At 34.9% G+C, this 21,830-nt stretch overlaps 1 protein-coding gene across 2 annotated transcripts in view; it reads left to right on the plus strand.

Moving 5' to 3' along the window:
* Nucleotides 1–21,830, plus strand: part of LOC140450574 (transducin-like enhancer protein 4) — a 763,102-nt gene that overhangs the window by 8,431 nt on the left and 732,841 nt on the right. The window lies entirely within an intron of this gene.

Below are 21,830 nucleotides of genomic sequence, written 5' to 3' on the forward strand. Positions count from 1 at the left end.
AATTATATTTATAATTTCACATATGTACACCCTTTTTGTACAACAATTGTTAATTCTAATAGTAAATACAATTGTACACCAAGTTTCATCGACAGTTATGAAACGAAACAAATACTGCTTCGGATTGTGGCGAACAGATCATGAGAAACGCTCAAATGATTTAGTTTTTCGTCCTTTTTTTCCTCGCTATCTTCATTTGAAAACTCTGTACACAGTAGACTGTTTTCTCGCACATTTTCACGTAATGGTCATCATCTTACAACAGTTTTTAAATCATGTTTGAGGCACTAAAAATTTATTGATGTCCACTACAGTATTCATCATCTGAGATCATATGACCATGCTTAATTACTTATAAAATTATACGAGACGGTGTTTTATCAACAACACAGGAATTTACGCCATCTCTGTTTAGTACAAACGTAGGTATTTAACTAATGTGCCGAAATACGTCCACGTGCATATTTCACAAAATATCAATACATTCCCAGGGTTACCGAACTACTAGACGAGGTTTTAAGCAAATTAAAAATAGCAAAGATTCTACTCAGATAAAATAATTTTGCGAGATATGAACACAGGATGTGGGACACGACAGCTCTTAATCGACACCGAAAATAATGAGGAAAGTACTTAATCTGTACTCCGTAAATAACGCCCCATTAATTTTGATAACGTTAAATAAATCGTGCTGAAATTGATTTTTATTTTTGGAAAATCTTCATGTTACCGTAGTAGGTATATTCGGGTCTGCCGTGATTGACTGAAAATGACCAAGTTTTTTTCATTATGCTACAATATCAGTAAAATGGGAAATTATTTCATCAATTAGTTTTAGTTAACATAATATCATATAAAAATAGATACTAAATATCAGGAACTTAAACCAAAAAACGCCGTTGCCAGGATCCTTTGTCTTTGCGTGAATGGCGAATACATGGCGATAGGGAGTTGGTGAGTAAGTTCTCGACCCCGACACAGCGCGTCCCAAGGACTGATAGAACACATCATATGGACATAAGAAGAATATCCGAATAAACAGTCGCGGATTAACTAAGAACATGGCATAGGCGACAGCTGTCATTTTTGTAGATTTGTTGATTGAACATGACTCACAAACGAACTCTTACACCATAAGTAGGCAAGACAGCAGAATCACATCTCGTTTATCTTACCAATAGATTTGTGCTGCGACTACAATCAAGAAGTATAAAACCTTCTTCTCCGAGAAATACAGGACACGTGGTTTTAAGGAGTTCAAAATGGCATGTGTCAGATCTTGTTCAAAGTATCAGTACCAGCACACATCAGTTTTATAATAACCGGTAATAACCCTCTTAAGGAAATCTATCGTAACCCTCGTAGAATGGACTGGGAAGCATATCAAACGGACATGGAATATTGTTTAGGCAGGGTCAAACGGAAAATAAGGCATACACTGGACCTAGACATGGCTGCCCAACAATTTGAAGGGGGTTATCATGTAGGCGTTCGAAAACAATTGTTCGGATATAGTAAGGAATTCCAACAAAAATGGTGACCTGGTAAAATGTCAATAATCAAAGGATAGAAGTCAGACAAAAATTTAATAGAGACAATTTAAACAGACAATTACCGTAAAGCTCATGACTGAATACAACAAGAAATTGAGTAAGGCAAGAAGAAAATGGTGGAGATAGAACAGATTATTATAAGTAAGTGTTAAGACCCTATAAAGTTCTGTGCGAGGTCCCTCATATAAGTATACCCTTACACCAAAAGGAGTTAGACGAATAACCTCAGAATGATTAAGAGACCCTGAGACAATTTTTTGGAGTACACTTTTCCAAACCTAAAACAAAATTGATACCACTAGAAATATGGCAGGATACTGGACTGGAGACTATAAGTTATGGACGAGATTTATCCAATACTTCTATAGTCGGAAAAAAAAGCCTGGATCCGGACACCACATAACTCTCATTTGGACAGTATACTCGTTAAAACATGGCAAAATGTATATTGGACGGACATCCGCTAATACTACTTAAGTGCTACAGAAAATAAGCCGAAATCGGTTCAGAATGATAACAAGTCTTACTGGACATACTCCAATCAAGGTCTGTTTTATATGTTGTATTTATATGACAATGATTGACGTTAGATTAAATCTAAAACTAAGATCAATGTTATTATAAAAATTAATATTAAATTCACCAGGCTTCCGGATTGAACTGGGTCGTTTATCACTGCGCCGAGCTTTCGACATCCTCTCTAATGTCTTCATTAGCTTCCCGGGTTTCCCCCGGACACTACTACACTGTTAGTCACTGCACTAGTGCTAAGATGGGGCAGGCGATATTTTCTTTACGAGATGTCTTCATATAGAAGGTAACCGGATGCCGTCATCTCTTTTATTGAGACAATTTGGCCTTTTTTTCAATCTCTATAGCTTCTCGGATAATCCTTGCTTTATAGAAGCGGATGGAGGCTACGGTTATTAATTTTCTGACCTGTATTAAGATGGTGTTGACCTAGATCTGAAATTGAATCGGAATTGCGAAGAGAAATGGAGTGTTTATAAATCCTATGTTGGATTCTACGGTTTGTTTGGCCTACATAAGATCGGGGGCACTCTGCACAAGGAATTTTATAAACTTCGTGTTGTTCATTTGGAGTGTTATCTTTGATTGTAATTGTTGTCTCAATTTAACATATATCAATTTTTCCACATGTGTAATTGTTTCAGTATGAATTCTGGTTGGTGATATTTAATTCTGATTAGGTAGTGATCTGAATCACATTTGTGTCCTTTGCATGATGATACACTAGTTATATTTTTGAAGTGCCTAGTATCTATAAGCCTGCAATCAATTTTGTTTGCTGTATGTCCTTTTTGGAAGTATGGTTTTTAGAGGGTTATATCTTATTTCATATTGAGCAAGACAGCCTTAGCCTTTAGTGACAACATTAGTGCTAAAGAGGTTATAAAAATATTATTTAAAACCGTTTTATATCTATAGACACCATTCAGAGCACTACTTGTAGTAGCAAAGTTGGTAAAGATTCCTTAAATTTTTTGATTATTTATTAAATAAAAAAAATCCAAGGCGCGGGAAACTTATTGAAATAATAATAATAACAATAATTTTAACTATTAAAAGATATAATCATCAATATTTTCATTTAAGTAATATTGAAAAAAACAAGAATTTGTTTTTTAATTTTAAAAATTAAATATCTGATCGGATCTATCACATCAAAATAACAATAACTGCATGTATATTTTAGTAGCTTGCACCCCAATTCTCATTTCCTACCCACGCCCTTTAAGAAAATAGCAGCTGATATAAACACATAACAAAAGCTTAGCAGGGAGGGAGAGCAAGTACGACGAACATTTCGAACCGGCAGGTAGTCGACAGACTGACGATTGACGGCTGTAAAAGCTTCTTTGAGATCTTTTTGAATGGTATTTTAATATTTTAAACTGTATTCCCGGCCTAAGTGGATTATGGATGACGAAAATGACTGCATGCGAGGGGTGGTTGTTCACAGATAATGTAAAAAATGTGTTCTGTAATGGATGATTGTATGGCAACACACATTAGAAGTATAAAATTATGCTTTCCGTATTCCCAATTGATTACACCCTCATAAAAAATTAAGTGACTTAACGTAGGTATTTACTTTACAATATTTAACATTTTTTTCATTGGTAGCATGTGAATTGCAGCAAAAAATGTTTAATATGCGAATATTTTAGTCACGTATCCGGAGAATTTTTTGCCCATCAGATAATAAGGAAATTTCAAAGTACTTAACATTCCTTGGTGCTTAAGGTATGCCGATGACTTGTTATAAGTAAGAAATACTAAAGGAAAGTTATAGAAGACAAGCTTTTAAAGAAGAATGTTTACAGATTAAGCGGACAAAAACAGAGCATTTGGAATGTTCTTTTAAATGTGGGGTTACAACAACAAAAAGAAAAATTTATGTATGACACGAATTGATGCCAAAATGAGGGAGTGTAGGTTAACATAGGTAGAGTACGTTTACCGACAAAATGAGACTCACGCAATTCCACATACACACAACAAAATAAATCCCAGCTGCAGGGAACGGGATTCCCGGAGTAAGGTGTTCTCATGTCCTAAGATCAAAGAGGTCATGCCTTGTGGAGACGGTACCACGCTCCCCAATTGGAGTCATAACGTTGGGTAGGCTTACTTGTTTTTGATCTTGGATATCGTGGAAAATGAGTTCTCCAAGAGAAATTTGTGTGGCGATTCCGGTCTATTAGAAGTGGCGTTATGTGCCTTTATTCCTGGTTTACCTTTCTTTTTATGAATCCTCTAAAATTGCCTTTTCTCCAAATGTATACCCGTCCAAGCGAGCCAGTGACCTTGGATACTGGGATGGGGTTTTGTGTGTGACAGACGATCGGTTGCCGATTTGGCAAACGGAGTTTGCTTACTTCGCCAGCCGACCAACCGGAGGGTCGTGCCTAACGGAGCAAGGCCTCAATGCTCAGGAATCGCGGTTGCTCCAGCTGTAGAAAAAACTTGCTGTCCTCTTTTGGATAACCCAAAACTCACCAAAAAGTTTATTAAATGGTGTGAACTGGTACTACTTAACCCACGTGGCATAACCCAAGGCATACATTACCAGTAGTCTAGTGCCCTTACATCTCTCATGTACCTATGCCATGGATTTTGTTTTCTCCTAAACGTATAAATTCTATTTTATTAACTAACCTATTTTAACTACATAGTTCACTTGCAAGGTTCAGTGTGTTGCGAAACTGCAACACAGTGCAATGCCCAAACCCACTTCTAAAAATCGCTGAACTATAAGTTCTTCGAAGAAGTAGGCGAGGAAGATCCGGTGAGAGACGCTTAGACAACACATGTCTATGAAGGGGATTAATGTTGGTATGAATCAAGATTTAACCTTTTGGATACATTTAATTAAAAACTGCCTTTTCCTTTTCAAACAAAAAGGAAAGAGTGAATCAAAAACTTTTATAGCAGTAAAAAATTATTTTGGTCGACATTTAGAAAAGAACAAAGTATAAAAGGCAAGGATATGCCGGTCTTTGTTGTAACAATTTAGGGATTGAATTAATCTTAATTTGATACATAAGAAAGTGCTTTTCCATCAGCTTAATACACCTAGCCAAAAGTTGGCAGTTTCCACTTATTTAAAATATTAATATCAAATTTTGAATTACCGCTCAATTTGCCCTAATCTCCATATTTGGTCCCTAGCGATTATTAGCCCCTATTATTTGTTTTCAAACATGACAAAATTGCTCCACGGTAAGAGATTTTCGTATAATTCAGAGATAATAATGTACATGAACTTTATGTACGTAGAAAGAAGGCGTTGTTAATTTGAAATATCTTTGATATGACAATGCTAACACTGTACTAAAAAACATGTTTTTTTGTGGAAAAATACATACATGTTTGTTTGCCAGGTAGTTATCGAATAATCCCAGTATAATGAAGAGAACCAAAGGGTCATATGGTATAACAGTCATCGTAAGTGCTGTAATGACATAATAAACAGGAATATTTCATACCATATACAGTAAAAGGAGATCTACACTTACCTGGTAACTTTTCCTTATTTTTCCTGTCGGTTCTCATATTTTTTGCAGCTAAAACACGTGTTTCCTGTTGAGTTTACTCATCTTTGGCAAATTATATGTTTTTCTACTTATAGATTTGTTAATTTATTTTATTTTATTTCCATTTTCTTTTATTAGTGATTTTGGGATTAAGTTCTAATCTTCTCCATTTGCACCTATTGCGTTTTATGCCCGATCTAGTGTATTTATTTATAATTTCCATTAAAAGAAAACCAAAGAAACATGCTCATAATAAATCCTTTTTCCCTATTAATAATATCTTTATTGGAGAACTAAATTTCATTAATTCCCTCTGAGAGTTCTCTTCGCCGCCTATGAGGACCATAAGGGTCGTTCGCCCTCCTTGAGCGCACCCCTCGCTGCTTTGGCTTAATTACGGGGTGTCTAACGTGCTGTGCTTCGTACAATTAGGCACCCCACACATCTGAGACCTTGGGGGTGTTTTTGTGTCATCTGATACCTCGTACGCTGAAAACCCTGAATAGTGTGTGTCGTTTGATGATGAATCAGGGCTTGTTGCCATTTTTTGTTTTATTTATGGCGTTCGGTTGGGGGGATGGAGGTGTTAATGCTACACAGTGATTTAATTGACACAAAATTTGGAGTTTTTGATTTGTGATGCATTTTAAAATGTGAAAATGGGGTGCTTATAGTAAAGCATAAAGTTGTTTAATGCAACGAATTTTTATAGGCATCAGTTATTTGGATTATATAGGTTTATATTGTAGAGTGACTAACCAGATCGACGTTGAGCGTAGTACTATATAATATCACACCAACCCATCACATTTTACTGTTTTTTAGAGATATTTTTGATTTTTGTAAAAATAAACCTACATTTTTGCCGTGTAACTATTTCTTCCAATTGCAATTTTAATTTAATGACTCAAAAATAAAATATTAATTACTTAATGATCTTAAAGCATTTTCATTATCGTGGAAAGTTTTAAAACCTACATACATACCTAAAATCAGATTGTGATGTAGGTTGTCTATGGCGTTTTGACAGAAAGACGCAATATCGCTGTCAAATAGTATGTAGTGTTAATGTAAAATACGTTAACATTGATGTGCCATTTTGACATTTACCGAAGATATAAGAGACAATTACACCACATCGAAATAGTTTTGTACAATGTTTTTGCAAGTATATACACTGTTTTTTTCTTCCGTGACTACACATCTTCCCTAGAAATACACGCCAGCTCCAATCCTACACTCCACACAGTCTGTAACGCCATGTACGTGTAGGTAAGTTGTTAATAATTAAACAGACTCATGTTAAGCATGTAGCTATAACATGTTTACTGTAAATTTATTCTCCACTCGAGTGGCGTAGAGAGAGACGGGCTGATAGGTTGGTCGCTGAGATAGCAGTCGCGGTGACGGTTTTAGCATCCTGATATTGGACGTGTCGCCGGTGTCGTCACCGTGTACATGTGAGAGGGGTCGATGACTTTCGACGCTGCGACTATGAAGTGTGAGCGTTTTAATTGAGGGTTTAACGTTGTGGCTTAGTCACTAAGTAAGGCCTAGAAACTTGCACCATATTCGTATTAGAAACTGTACATATTTGGCCGTCTATCTCCGTAATCAATTGAACAAGATTTGTTTGTTCCAATCTACACTGCCGAGAAAAAGATTAGGTCACTTTAAATGTGTAATTACTATTTTCAATTGGAAATCATAGTAATATAAGCCGCCGAGTAATTGATTTTTGGAGAAATGTTATCTGTTATATACATTATCTTTTATAATGTACTCGTAATATTTGTCATGTATTGTTACCGTATTTACGACTTTTTTATCGCTGTAATTGAACATTGAAAGCTGAAAATTTACAATACGTTGTATAGTTTTCAGTTTAACTAAATTCTCCATATTCAACATATCTATTATTGTAAATTGTATTCTTTAAGGGGTTCTTTTCTTATTTTAGTTTTAGTAAAAAAATCTAGACTTCCGAGAAAGCCTAGATATTGTTCGTTTCGTAGATACATTTGTTACCGGATCAGGTTTTACAAAAGTTGCTGTTCCATATTTTTTGGCTCAAATACGTGTATAATAGCTTTATGGTGTTGGCGAACAATTACTTTGCAGTTGCAGAGAATGTGTTCGGCCGTTTCTTTACCATTTTCGCAGAATCTGCATTAGTTTATTCACTTTTCCATTTTACAGGGAGGATATCTGAGTGACAGTGTACATTAAAAACATGACTCCTGGTTCATTTTTCCGGAGCTCTAGGACTATTTCTGCGTAGCTACCAGAAAGTTGTGATAACCGTTGCACTTAGCCTGAAAGTACTTAGTCTGTAGCCTGAATTATTTGTCGAGTGCTGTACAACAAAATGGTAGGACGACATTAAACGCATCGAACACAACTGGATTCATGGTGCTCAAGATCGGATACAATGAAATTATTTACGGAAGGCCTATATTCAGTGGTAGACTCAGAAAACGGCTAGTGATGATAATGGTGTACAGCAATACTAAGGACTTCCAGCAATTTCTTTATGCCATGACACCCAAAACACAAAAAGTAACTTTGTTGTGTTTCGGCAGTTTCGTAAAGAACTGCTTGCACTTTAACTAAGATGTTACAGATTCGTAAGTTGTAGATTTCAGAGTTAATTCACTTTTCACATTTAAGCACTATTGATCCCAAGATCTACTGCTAGTAATTCTGCTTGAATTATTGTTGCAGTTCACCGAGGGCCATTATTAGTTGGAATTAAATTAGGCTCATTGACTCCTATTTCTACTCCCTCATGTGTTTTTCACGCATCAGTATAAGTGAGGGAACCCTTGTGATTTGAACGATTTCGTTTTCTGTTAACTTACCTTTGTTAAGTAGCCTAATGTCTCTGGACATCTTCATGTCTTGTTCTAATGCTTAAAAGCTCCAAATATCTAGTCGGGGAACAGATATAATACAATAAAGATGTAATAATGTAATAGTATCTAAGTAGATAGTAAAAAGTGAAAAATAAAAAGCTGCTCTGATTATGATAAATGAAACCAAATGCGTTGCGAATATGTCGGAATAGTATTAAGAGTTTTTACTTGGTTTTTCCTCATGACTTACAATGGAATTTCTAACTGCCATCTCACATGCTATGATTTGACAGTATCATTTTAGAGTCATCTACTTTAAAATGCATATGTGTATGAATGGTCAATATAAATGGTAGATTAAATTATTAGAAGAATTTTTTATATTACTAGGAAACTAAACAAGATAATTTGTTGAATTTGTATTGAGGACGAGAACGATATTGCAGGATGCTGTATGCTTTGCTTGCTAAAATTATATACTTATATATAGATACTTATATAGAGACAGGTTTTATAACCAGAAGACCAGTACACAAACAAAAACGGTTTCGCCACCGCAAGAATGTGCGTTATTGGTGTTACAAATTTGCGGACCGCAAGGACAAAAAGAGATAAAAGGTGAGATACATTGTTTCTTATTTTATATTGTTTTATGTTATCAATTACTACGTAGATCGTACAAAAATTATGGCCTTTGAACTGAAAGGAAACAGGAAGAAAAATACCAAACAGGTGGAACAGAACCACATAAGTGTAGATACGAAAACGTTTAGAAAAGTGGTTTAAAGAATCAATGATTTACTTTTTAAATAATATACCTATAAAAAAGTATATATATATATATATATATATATATATATAAGCGGGGATCCTACAGCTTCTGCCGCTTCCCGCATTTCGATCGCCATCTTTTTCTATCTCTCCAGGTGTCTTCATCAATGGCTCTATCTTTCATGGTTTCCATAACACCTTGTATCCAAAACTTGGCTGGTCTTCCTCGTTTCCTTCTATTACTTGGATTGTATTCCATAGCTCTTTTTGGCCATCTGTTGTCGTCCATCCTCTGTACGTGTCCATCCCATATTAACCGTCTAGTTTCTATTCTTTCAGAAGTTGTATGTACTCTATCTGTTTTTCTTCTAATTTCAGAATTAGGTATACGTTCTACTCTTGATATACGGCAAGCTCTTCTTAGGTAGTCCATTTCAACCGTGTCAACTTTTTTCTTTCCTTTTACTGTCATTTGCCAACATTCTGCTCCATATGTAAGAATGGGCTCTACAATTACTTTGTAGATAGTCATTTTAGTTCTCATAGTAGCTTTGTTGGACCAAAGTATCGAATTCAGAATTTGAACACTCTTCCTGCCTTGTTGCACTCTATAGTCTATATCTCGTTCCGTTGTTCCTTTACTGCAGATAATACTTCCCAAATATTTGTATTCGTAGCACCTTTTCATTTGTCTAATTTCCAAATCCGGGTCTTCGTCTTCACTGCCTATTCGCATATATTCTGTTTTAGACATATTCATACTCATCCCCCATTTTTCGTATTCATCTTTGAGCTTTCTAAGCATATAATCTGCATCTTCTTCACAGCTTGCAATTAGTACTTGATCATCTGCAAAGAACAGCGTTGTCAGATAATGGTTGTTAAGCTTCAACCCCATTCCCGCACATTTTTGTCTCCACTGGTGCAGTGCTTCTTGGGTATATATTTTGAATAGGGTGGGGGAAAGACAACATCCTTGTCTCAAGCCTTTCGTTACTGTAAATACCCTTGAGAAAGTATTTCCTGTTTTTACAGTGCTTTGAGGACATTTATAGATGTTCAGTATTGCTTTTAGATATGTTTTACTAAGGTCCGTTTTCGTCAAGACACTAAATAAGAGTTTTAAAGGAACTGTATCATAAGCCTTCTCCAGATCTATAAATACCAGATGCGTAGGGGGGTTTCGAGCTGTTCGTTTTTCAATTACTTGTTGAAGGGTAAATGTGTTGTCCACGCACGATCTTCCTGCTCAAGCCTTTCGTTACTGTAAATACCCTTGAGAAAGTATTTCCTGTTTTTACAGTGCTTTGAGGACATTTATAGATGTTCAGTATTGCTTTTAGATATGTTTTACTAAGGTCCGTTTTCGTCAAGACACTAAATAAGAGTTTTAAAGGAACTGTATCATAAGCCTTCTCCAGATCTATAAATACCAGATGCGTAGGGGGGTTTCGAGCTGTTCGTTTTTCAATTACTTGTTGAAGGGTAAATGTGTTGTCCACGCACGATCTTCCTGCTCTGAAGCCGCTTTGTTCTTCAATTTCTTTATACTCCTCTTCTATTCTTCTTTTCAATATACGATCATATAACCTTCCCAGCGAGCTAATGCCTTTTTATAAATGTGGCTAATGTGGGCCAAATTCCAATCGTCTGGAATCGTTTGGCCTTCAATTAAGCATTTATTAAAAATATTCACTAAGCTTTCCAAAAGAGCATCCGGTCCATGTTTCACCAACTCGATGGGAATGTCTCCAGGCCCGGCTGTTTTTTCATTTTTCATTTGTTTCAATTCTTTTTTCAGTTCTTCTTTGTTTATCTTATGCACCTTATTATAAAGACAATTAAAATAAGAAAAACATCCTATCTGGGCCACATACTTCGAAACGATAAACACTCTCTTCTACACGTCATCATGCAAGGAAGAGTAGAGGGAAGAATAAAGAAATCTTGGCTGAAAAATATCAGAGATTGGACTAACCTCAGTATTGTACAGATATTTTACTTAGCAAAAGATAGTAAAGCGTTTAAAGAAGTGATCGCCAACCTTTGTTAGAAGACGGTACAATAAGAAGAGTACCTATATGATTACTGCCTCTATGGTGCACTGTAATCGATCCCAGAGCCGGATAAAAGGGTTATCCGGCGCTGGGAATACTGAATAAATACTGAAGTTAAGGAGCAGTTCTATTTTAACCTAAACTGTTACTGTTGTCACTTTAAGAACCATAGTTTTATTCAGTAATGTTTCTATAGGTACTAACTTACAGTAATATTTACACTTCATACATTTTTTTTAAGTAACAAAGCACTCTTATAAAACGTGTTGGAGAGTTACTGAAAAAACAATTGAATTCGTTTACTTTTTTTTACATATTCTATTCTTTATCAAATAACGAAATGTATTAAATAGATAAATGAGGACGAGAGGCACTTTTAATACACATTAATAAATCAACGGACATCCTACTCGTATATACCTATTTCCTTTTTATTTATTAATCAAGATATTAAAACATTCAAACTCTACAGCAAAGGTTCGTTCAATCGGCCTTAGATCGACAGCAGCTGTTGTCTCCGATGACAAACTAACAAACTTTTCTGTTACAAACAGAATACAAAATACTTTCTTAATTATATACAACTCGTTAAAACAAACAAAAAGACAAAAGAAACGATCGTCGAGTTATTTAAGTAATGAATTTTATTAGTAATTCAAGGAAAGCAAAAAGTCGAGTTTTAATAAGCAACTTTTTTAATAGAGATGTGAACAACCAGATATCTGAATAGTATCATTGAGCCGGAACGGATATTTGAATAATGTGACAAATTGTATTCTCAGTTACATTTTACTACTTGCCTACCTCTTTTAATTTTTAATTTCCTTCTCGATTAGTCATTCCATATGGATACCTTAAGTGGCGGACACAGCTCAGTGCACACCATTTCTAATTTAACTGAGCCGTCACCGTGCTTCGGACAGCACTTCCGTCGGTATCAGCTCGGTTTTCTGTAGTACGATCATTTATAACAATAAACGGCTTCCGAAAAAAAAATACCTATATAAAAATATACCTCAATGTCTATTTATTTTATCTCTATATTAATCTTTTGTTTTTCTCTTCTTATTGGTTTCGTTGCTTTTGGAGTCTATTTTTGTCTATGCATAGTACGTGTCCATAATACACCAGCTGTTTGTTTTTGATGACTTCTGATTGTTTCACTAACAAAGAGCTCTAAGATGTAAGACGTATTTTCCACCTTGTTGTATAAGGTTGTGAACGCATAAAGAAAACTGAATCGTTTGAAATGAGGTAATCATCATCAACCTGAATGCGTCCACTGCTGGACATAGGTCTGCCACAGCTTTTTCCATCTGTCTCTGTCTTGTTCGGCTTGCATCTAGTTATTCACGCTTCAGGTCGTCAGTCCATCTAGTTGGTGGGCGTCCTCTGCTCCGCATTGCTTTTTTCCTTGGTCTCCACTCTAAAATACGTATGTTGGCGACGTGTGTTGCCAAATTCCATTTTAACGACGCGATTTTTTCGATGGCGTCTGTTGTTTTTGTACTACGACGTATTTCTTCGTTTGGGATTCGGTCTCTCAGAGAGACACCCAACATCTGGCGCTCCATAGCCATCTGAGTCACGCGAATCTTATTAACTACCTTTTTTGTAAGTGTTAATGTTTCCGCTCCATAAGTGAATACAGGTAACACACATTGGTCAAAAATTTTCCTTTTGAGGCATATGGGTAGATCCGATTTAGATACATAGTTTAATTTACCAAACGGTGCCCAGGCCAATCCTATGCGACGTGCGAGCTCACATGTCTGGTTATTTCTGCCCAACCGAATTTCATGTCCTAGGTACTTATACGATGTAGTCTGCACAATATCCCTTTCATCAACAGCAATATTTCGATTTAGCACCAGATCGGTCATTATTTGCGTCTTGTTTATATTAATCTTTAGTCCGACCTCCAAGAAAGCGTGATATAATTTTTCAAACATTATTATTGCATCATCCGTACGATCGGCTATAAGGACGATGTCATCTGCAAATCTCAAATGACTGAGCTTCTCTCCATTTAGGTTTATACCATGCTCGTTCAGATGTGCCTTCTTACAAGTATGTTCTAAAAGCCTCGTGCATAGCTTTGGAGAGACTGTGTCTCCTTGCCGTACTCCTCGCTGTATACAGTATTTATTTCTTATTCAGATAGTCTTATACTAGCTGTGGCGTTTTGGTAGATATATTTGATTGTTAGTGTAGCGATGGTCTATTCGGAATTCTGTCAATGCTTTTAACATATTCTGATGGCTTATGGTATCGAATGCTTTCTCGTAGTCCACAAATATCAGTGCCAGTGGTTTGTTGTATTCTGCAGACTTCTCTATCAGTACTTTCGTACTTACGATGGGGTTTTAGGTGGAAGCCCGAGGGTAATCTTCTTCATCACTAGTAAGTGGTCGTTAGTGCTGTATCCCGATCTAAATCCAGCTTGTCCACTATGTTGATAAATGAGGTATTAACGAAAGTATATTGAAAATACCGTGCATTGACAGAGACACCAATGTTAAAAAAGCCTGCGAAGGCTAAATAAATAATTAGGAATTATGAAAATCTGGGCCATTTAGTAAGAGAAGAAAAATAGTAGCTGCTTAGGATCATTATGCAAGGTAGAATCAGAAGAAGGAGAAGAAGCATAGAGACAAGACGTATTTCTTGATTTAGGTGGGTATCAGAATACTTTGACTGCAGCTCATTACCAGTTTTTTAAGGTATCCATGACAAGTTTATAAGTTTTATCTCCTAAGACTTTTTCATTGTTATTTTAGGCGTAAGAGATACTAATCACTGTCGCAGCTTTGTCCTGTAATTTATCTTCCTATCCTACTATTAAAGTCCACCTAGTCGTATTATTTCCTGTGTATTTCAAAATTTTATTGTTTCGTAACTTCGAAAAAATTGGTTTTAATTTGTACTAGCGCGTCGTCCTTTACTCCCAATTTCACTCTCTTTTACTTTCTTTCACTTAATCTTTATATAAAAAAAATGGAAAACAGTTCTCCCTATGGATGTCACTCCTAACCCCTTCCCCCACCCGGAAACTGAAAGCATCGATTTACCATCTAGAAGCTGATATAATTTTGAACCAAAATGTTTATTATAGTAGAATGAATGAACCGTTCTCTCAGAAACAACGCTTGAAGCGACCGGCGATGTTGAATGTCAGTTACGTGTGCAAAATCAGTTTTTTAAATAAAATTTGTATCAACTCAACGGTAAAAATTCGTTTTAAAGTTGAAGAATGCTGCTTTCAAGGTAGTCTAGTCTTGCTTGTCTTTAAAACCTACAACATGAAATTTCGATTTTGAGTTTTGGCAACAAATATTAGGAATTTGAAATATGCCTAAAAACACTGAATTTAAACTTTCACATTACAAACGATCTCATGTCACGGAAAATGTCTCCACGAAGACGGCATTGGGTGAAATTTGTAGCTGAAGTTGTGTAATTTCGAAAAACCTGCTTGTGTAATCGAAAAGAAGCAGTTTTAAATGTTTTAGATCGTTTGTTATGTAAAAGTTTAAATTCAGCGTTCTTTAGGCATATTTCAAATGTCTCATATTTTTGCCAAAACTCAAAATCGAAATTTCATGTTATAAGTTTTAAAGATTAGGCTTTTAGGCAAGGGAAATTCTATAGTGACCGGTCAATTGAAGTGACAAATTTTATTGATCTCATGTCATGCAACGGTTATTTATTTAACAGCTTTATAGAAATTCATTTGTGGCAAAATGAATTTTACAACACATTTTGATTTTTGTTAACAGAACACTCTGATTAGAAGGCGTCGAATTTTTACCGTCGAGTTGATACAAATTTTATTTAAAAAATTGATTTTGCGCGCGTAAATGATCTTCAAAATCGCCGGTCTCTTGAAGCGTTGTTTCTGAGAGAACGGTTCGTTCGACGCAAAAAGTGTTTATACACATTTTTGTTCAAAACTACCTACATTTCTTGTTTTTCTATGGCTTACAGATTCTTAGAAAAACGATGTTTTCCGTTTTCGTACTTACGATGGGGTTTTAGGAGGAAGCCCCGGGGGTAGGAGTGATAAAAATTTTTTGCATCTTTTTTGGGATCCAACATGGATATTTTCAGCAAAATACCGCTTGTTCTTATGATTTTCAGAGGTTAAGTATCATTTTGGTCACTGACGACTGGACTAAATTGATTACATCGCTAATGTTTATTTAATTCGTTTATTAGTTGCCGTGAAGTTTTATACTTTCTAAGTCTTTGCCCTAAATCTTTGGATCTCCTTTTTAGTTTCAGTGTTCGCTGTAATTTTAACCTTTAGCTATTCTACTTCGTTCATAACTTCGTGTGGTCGTGAGAGTACCATTTGCTGGTGTGGCTGAGTGCTATTTCTATAATTTTATTTCAAGCTATATATTGGCACCCAACTAGCCCGCAATACTCTTTACCAATTTTAAACCACTGTTCTCAGTTAAATTCTAGACATAAACAACAGCTACATGAGAATTACTTATCAGTTGTTGTGGTCTGAAGCTTTTCTCTTTTAGAATCCTGTTCAGTTCTTTAACCTGAAGAGGTTATTCCTTAACCTATTTAATTTTTGCCATCAGCCATGACATTTATACCTTTTGTTTACTATTTTCTTATAGGATAAGATAAAATAGAATAACAAAACGATTCTGGTTTTTAGAAACTCAATATTTCGCCAAATCATACATTTTTTAGTATTTTCCGAATGAAATAGTTAATATAAATGAAACAGGAATTTTACACGTTTTACACGACACTAAAAGATAAAAATAATAGTTCAAAGGGGAAACACAGAATGCAACAAATTTGGTCTTCACTGGCTAATTAATGAAAAGACACAGTAATAAAATAATAATGCAGTAATAACGTAATTTATACTTAGGGTCGATTACTGTAACATTTTTATATAATCAAGATATTTAATTAATTAATAATAACACGCCTGGCATAAATACATTATTAGGTCCAATAACAATAACATCTCATATTATAACATTACGACTTCAGAAATGTAGCCATTAAATTTGAATTAAATCCTTTTAATTGTGCCATAAAACATAACGTTTCGTCGATTCTCAGGAACTCTCTCGTCTATTTTTATAAATTTAATGGAGATTTTCTTAACGGTTAACTATTAACTATTCGCAGGTATTTCGAATTGGTTTAATTGCCTGCACAGAGGCGCACGACAAAAATAATTAAGAAAAAGTGTGTGGTGCAATAGGCCCAGAGATAATGAGGAATATTGGAAGAAACTGCTAAAAATGTCTTATTTTACTAATTTTTAAGAACAATACAGAAGTCAAGCGTTGCCTAGTGACAAATATTTCGTATCGACTTCGGGATAGAGCATAGACATTTTATATGATGTCCATGGCATAGAATACCATATAGTATAGAATCGAAACAAGTAGAAATTAAAATTAAAGAATAAAGATTAAACAGAGTATTTAGTTGATTGAAGAGTTGAGCGCTACCTATTTTTAGAAGAAAAATAGTAAAACAGAACAGAAAGTGAATAAATGAAGAAAATCAAGAGAAATTGGAATAAAATAATAAATAATAATAGAAAAAAAACACATGTGACATTTAAGTATACCGTTATAAAATAAAATATGGGTAGAATCAAGATTTTACATTAAGATATTTAATTAATAAATAAAAAAGAAAACAAGATCTGATATCCTAAACAAACTTCTTACTTTCTGACAAGGAACGACAAAAATGATGAACGTTTTGTTTTATTTATCACGCTGAATACCGGTTTAAGTTCTGCAAATAATTCCATGAAAGAGGTATATTAATAACAAGAAGTAATCTTTTGTGTTGTTGCCATTATTACACTGATAATAATTATTCTTGTTTTGAATTTTTCGTAGAGATGGACGAAGTCGTGATTTGACGGTCGCAGTTTTTGAGTACCTTGTAATATTCGTAATTCATTTTGATTTTTGTATAGTCCAAGAACACTTTAGAATAGAATAAAGCAAAACAGACCCATAAAAATGACTGCATTGAATTATGTTTTAAATTATTTTTTATCTTGTATCTCTTTTTTAAATTTTTATACAATAGTAAAATCATTAATCTTTTAATTCTTTTCGTGCACATATTTATTTATTTGTACTAGTATTTTGTTATTCAATGCAATCTACCAAGGCTTCTCCAACGGTCGCCACAGCAAGACTTTAAAACTACTAAGTACAAGAGCAATACTTGGGAAAATATACTCTACCGATTGTTAATTGATAGGTAGAGAGTAAGTTGTTAGGCACGTGTTCCGTATCCTAGTTACGAAATAACCGGTGGTTTTACCCATCTTTACAACGAATCATGCAGCTTTATTTGTTGGTTGCTTCGGGGGGTTTGATAATGAGAAATGGCAAGTATTTTATGAGCCTTTCACGTTGTTTCTTCAATAAATAAAGATCACCGGGATGCAGTTGGCGTACAGGATAATTGCCGCTTGGTTGGTTCTTGTGTAGGCTTATTTATATTGCTCGTCTCTGTTGAAGATGGTGCTTAGATTAATTAAAGAGTTTTCTTAAAAATAATAAACATGATGTAAGTATGTACGCAAAAGTTGTAACAAGAATGTTTATTTAGTTAATATACTAGTTATATTTGTGGACTTTTGTAACTAGTAATCAAACATAAGCCATTACCTTTCCTTAAAATTTTTTCCTCGCATATTTTCAAAGTACGTAAGTACCATTGAAAATTTTAAGCACGGATAGAAATAATTACAAGAAATTTAAATTGTTAAACAACTTGAGTATCATACAAACCATATGAATCTAAAATAATACAAATCAAATCTGGTGTGAGGCAAGGTTGTATATTATTCCATATACGTTTTCTCTGTCTTAATAGTAAAATTCAAACAATTACATTTAATGAAACAACAGGTCGTGACATTATTAGTCAAAATGCAGGTAACAATTAAAATTCGTATTTGCTGTACGCTCAGGACATCGGAAGACTTGGAAAGTCTTGTTTATTGAAGAATTCTTTATTATTTTGTATAATAAAATCGCTACTCTTTTATAAATAAATTATAGTAAAGTCGCAAGATAATCAGTTTGAAGTAAATTGTGCAAGCTCGAAGATTTTGTATTTCCCTTTGTGTATATGTTTTTCTCCCATCAACCACCAGTAGTGGTTTTTGTATCTTGTTTGGCCCTCTCTGTATTTTAAATAAACCCTCAGACAATAGCAAATGTACTGACAAATAACTCCACAAACTTCCAGGGCTAATTCTCCCGGATTGTTTTGGAACGACTTAACACGGCGAGAAGCATTGTATGCTTTTCGAAAGCCTAATTCGAGCTCTATAATTCAATTGTCCTTTGTGCTGTCTTCAAGGGCAATTGTTATTTGAAGGGTTGCTACCCTCCTAGCCTTAAATGTAATTCCATTCAACACGCTACCCACGAAAAATGTATAAATAGGTGATGGGTATTGATGTATAAACTCATTTTCTAAAATAGCTCGGTTTATGATAGGGTTATTGCACGTTTTATATTAGCAGGGGATTAAGTAGAAGAATATACTTCCCTTTAATATACTTTTGTGATATGATCGGTTATCTATCAACAAAGAGGTTTAAATTTTCGCACATTTTTTCTTGTATCTTTACGATTATATTTCGCCAACTAAATTCTTACCTTTGCTTTGACTTTAATATAGTTACTTTCATTACAGTCGATACGTTTGTCGGAAATCTAGTTATGGTTGTTTTCAAATCAGTGTACAGTAATAGTTTACCTGAAATTGTCCTAATGTGTTACAAAAAAATGTTGCATTATAATTAAGCAGTCTTCACGTTCTAGAGTAACGAAAGCCAGACGTAAATACATAAATGCTTATCTGTGCTTTCTAGATTTCGATAAAAAATTTGATAAAGTTAGACACACCAGAATGAAATTATTAAAAGTTGTAAACTATGATTTCAGCAAAAGGTTTTAATTAGATTTGACAATTAACTTTTGGAAGCAGTTCTTATAAGAAAAGGAGTCAGACAAGGATACATTTTATCTCCGCTCATATTTAACCAGTACTCGGACAAATCAATCGACATAAAAATCAACAGTGTCCCTATTAACAACCTACGATACGCGGATAGTTCTACTAGCAACTAACGACAATTACTTTCAATATCTATTAGACCAAGTAGTGACAGTAAGAAAACTAAGTAAGTAATTTTTTATAGCCGCATACAAGTTAAGGCTCTCAGCCACTTTAAAGAATTACCAGTATACTTACCTGGGTTACAAAATAAATAGCTATTGGGACCAGTTTTCAGAAGTTCGTTGTAACATTGTACAAACAAGAAATGCTTTCTTTAAGAAGAGGAAAATTCTTTGTGGACGCGATATAAATCTAGAACTGAAGATCAGAATTCTAAACGTTATATACTCAGTGTTTTGGTATATGCCATGCTTAAAAAACTGAACCTTTCGAGATATAGCTAACCACCTTATCCTATGACCAGGTAACCTGTCGATATCAGCAGATTTTAAATAAATGCTAGTTTAGAGTTTAATATTATTCATTTGGGTTCACACACCTAGTATCTATTTTGACATTCGTGGTTTGGAGGTATTCTAGTCATTTTGTACCAGTTTAATCTAATAAAATATGCTATGTACATATTTTTTGCTTACCATTTGGCGAAATATGTAGTAGTATGGTTAAGAAGAAATCCAACATGACAGAAACTCTAAGAACGAAATTTTACTTAGCTAAAAGTAAAGTGCCGTAGCACTTACCGATAAGGAGGTGTTACTTTTTTAAAGAAGTTATCTCGCAACAATTTCGAACGATCGTATTTTTTTACCTAAACGAAACTTAGCTTAAGTCTGGCAACATCATCATTGGTGCGCAGGTGTATTCTACGTAGCTTGATGCCAGCTGACAACACTGACCTTTCTGGTATCCTTATCTACACGATCCCACCATCTCAACTACCTTGGCCTACCTCTTCGTTTAGTTCCCTCGTCCCCAAAAAATTTAAAATAGTAGCTATTTTGAATTTTTACTTTACATGTAACATTTGACATTATCCTCGTTACCAACCTTCTCAGTTTGACACGAATTCCGAAGTGTTGCAATCCTTCATATACCTTGCTTCGTATAACGCTATCATATGCTTCTTTTAAATCTGCTAAACAGGTGAAAGGTGTCATTGTCAAATTCTTTGTTTTTTTCGAGGATCTACATTAATATGAAATCTGGTCTACTGTTGACCGTCCAGGTTTGAATCCACTTTGATATCCGCCAGGATTTTCCTCAGAGTCTGGGCTCTTACGTGTATAAATCATGTTGTATAGACTGTGTTGAAAAGTGTTATCCCTCTGTAATTGCCTTTCACTACCATTTTGTGTTGTGGAGAAGGTGAACGGATGTTCCATTCCTCAGGCATTTGATCTTCTTCGCATACTGTGCCTTTAATATTGTGGTGTGGACTTGCGTGGTTAGATGCTCACCCCCCATACTTCGAGATTACATTAGTTCCTGGTGCTTTTTGTTTTTCATTGTTTGGACAGCGTCAATTGTTTCCTGTAAACTTGGGCGGATTGACTTCGTTCTGATTTTATCAGTGCATAGCATATCCTTGAAATGCTCCCTCCATCTCGTTAAGGGTTTTCTCCTGGGCTAGTTTATTTTTATCTGTGTCTCTACATAGGTTTAGTGTCGGTTTGAATTCTTTTCTTGTGCCGTGTATCTTTCTATAAAACCTTCTCGTATCATTGTGGTTCCTAAGGGTTCCCATCTCTTTCATAATTTTAGTCTCATGTTCTCCTTTATTTTTCTTGTGTGTTAGTTTTCTCTCTTCTGAGCTCCTTGTAAGATTCAACCGTGGCTTTGATTGATAATGATTTTTCCTTCTAGTAGTTTCCTCGGACTTACTGTTAAACCAGCCCCTCTTGCTTTGAAACACTTTCCTTCCTTGGATCTGATTTTTAACAGATTTTATGACTTCTTTACGTAGATACATCCCATTCACCACTCATGTTGTGTTACGTATCTAAGGTAGTTATTAGCTTCAGCATTGATCTTCTGCGGGTATCTTTCCACCACTTGTTCGTCGTTCAAGAGATGTTCATGTTGTTTGCACGTGATATCCTTGCGGGTAGTTTTGTGGTCTTAGTAGGCGCTAGCACCTCTGTAGCTATGGACATACTGAAGGCTGAGAAGTGTGTACTTTCTATAAAAACATGGTCAATTTGGTTCTGTGTAATCCGTAAATGAGACTGTACAATAGAAAAAATTTAGCAGGATACCAATTTTCATACTGCATGCTTTCACAGCTTGCTTTCTTTCAAAAAAATTTAACATTACCACACCAATTACCATTCGAGACACCTTAATCGGTTTTCTACAAGTGCATAGTAAAATAGGGCACTATTTAGTATTTCTGAGTGAAACTACTTAAATACCTAATTCAGTCCTGTGGTTGACATCCAGTTTTTTCACTTTAAAACGGATCGTAAGTAAATGAAATTTTTATAT

The sequence above is a fragment of the Diabrotica undecimpunctata genome, chromosome 1 (genome assembly GCF_040954645.1).
Source record: "Diabrotica undecimpunctata isolate CICGRU chromosome 1, icDiaUnde3, whole genome shotgun sequence".
In the NCBI taxonomy this organism is placed as follows: domain Eukaryota; kingdom Metazoa; phylum Arthropoda; class Insecta; order Coleoptera; family Chrysomelidae; genus Diabrotica; species Diabrotica undecimpunctata.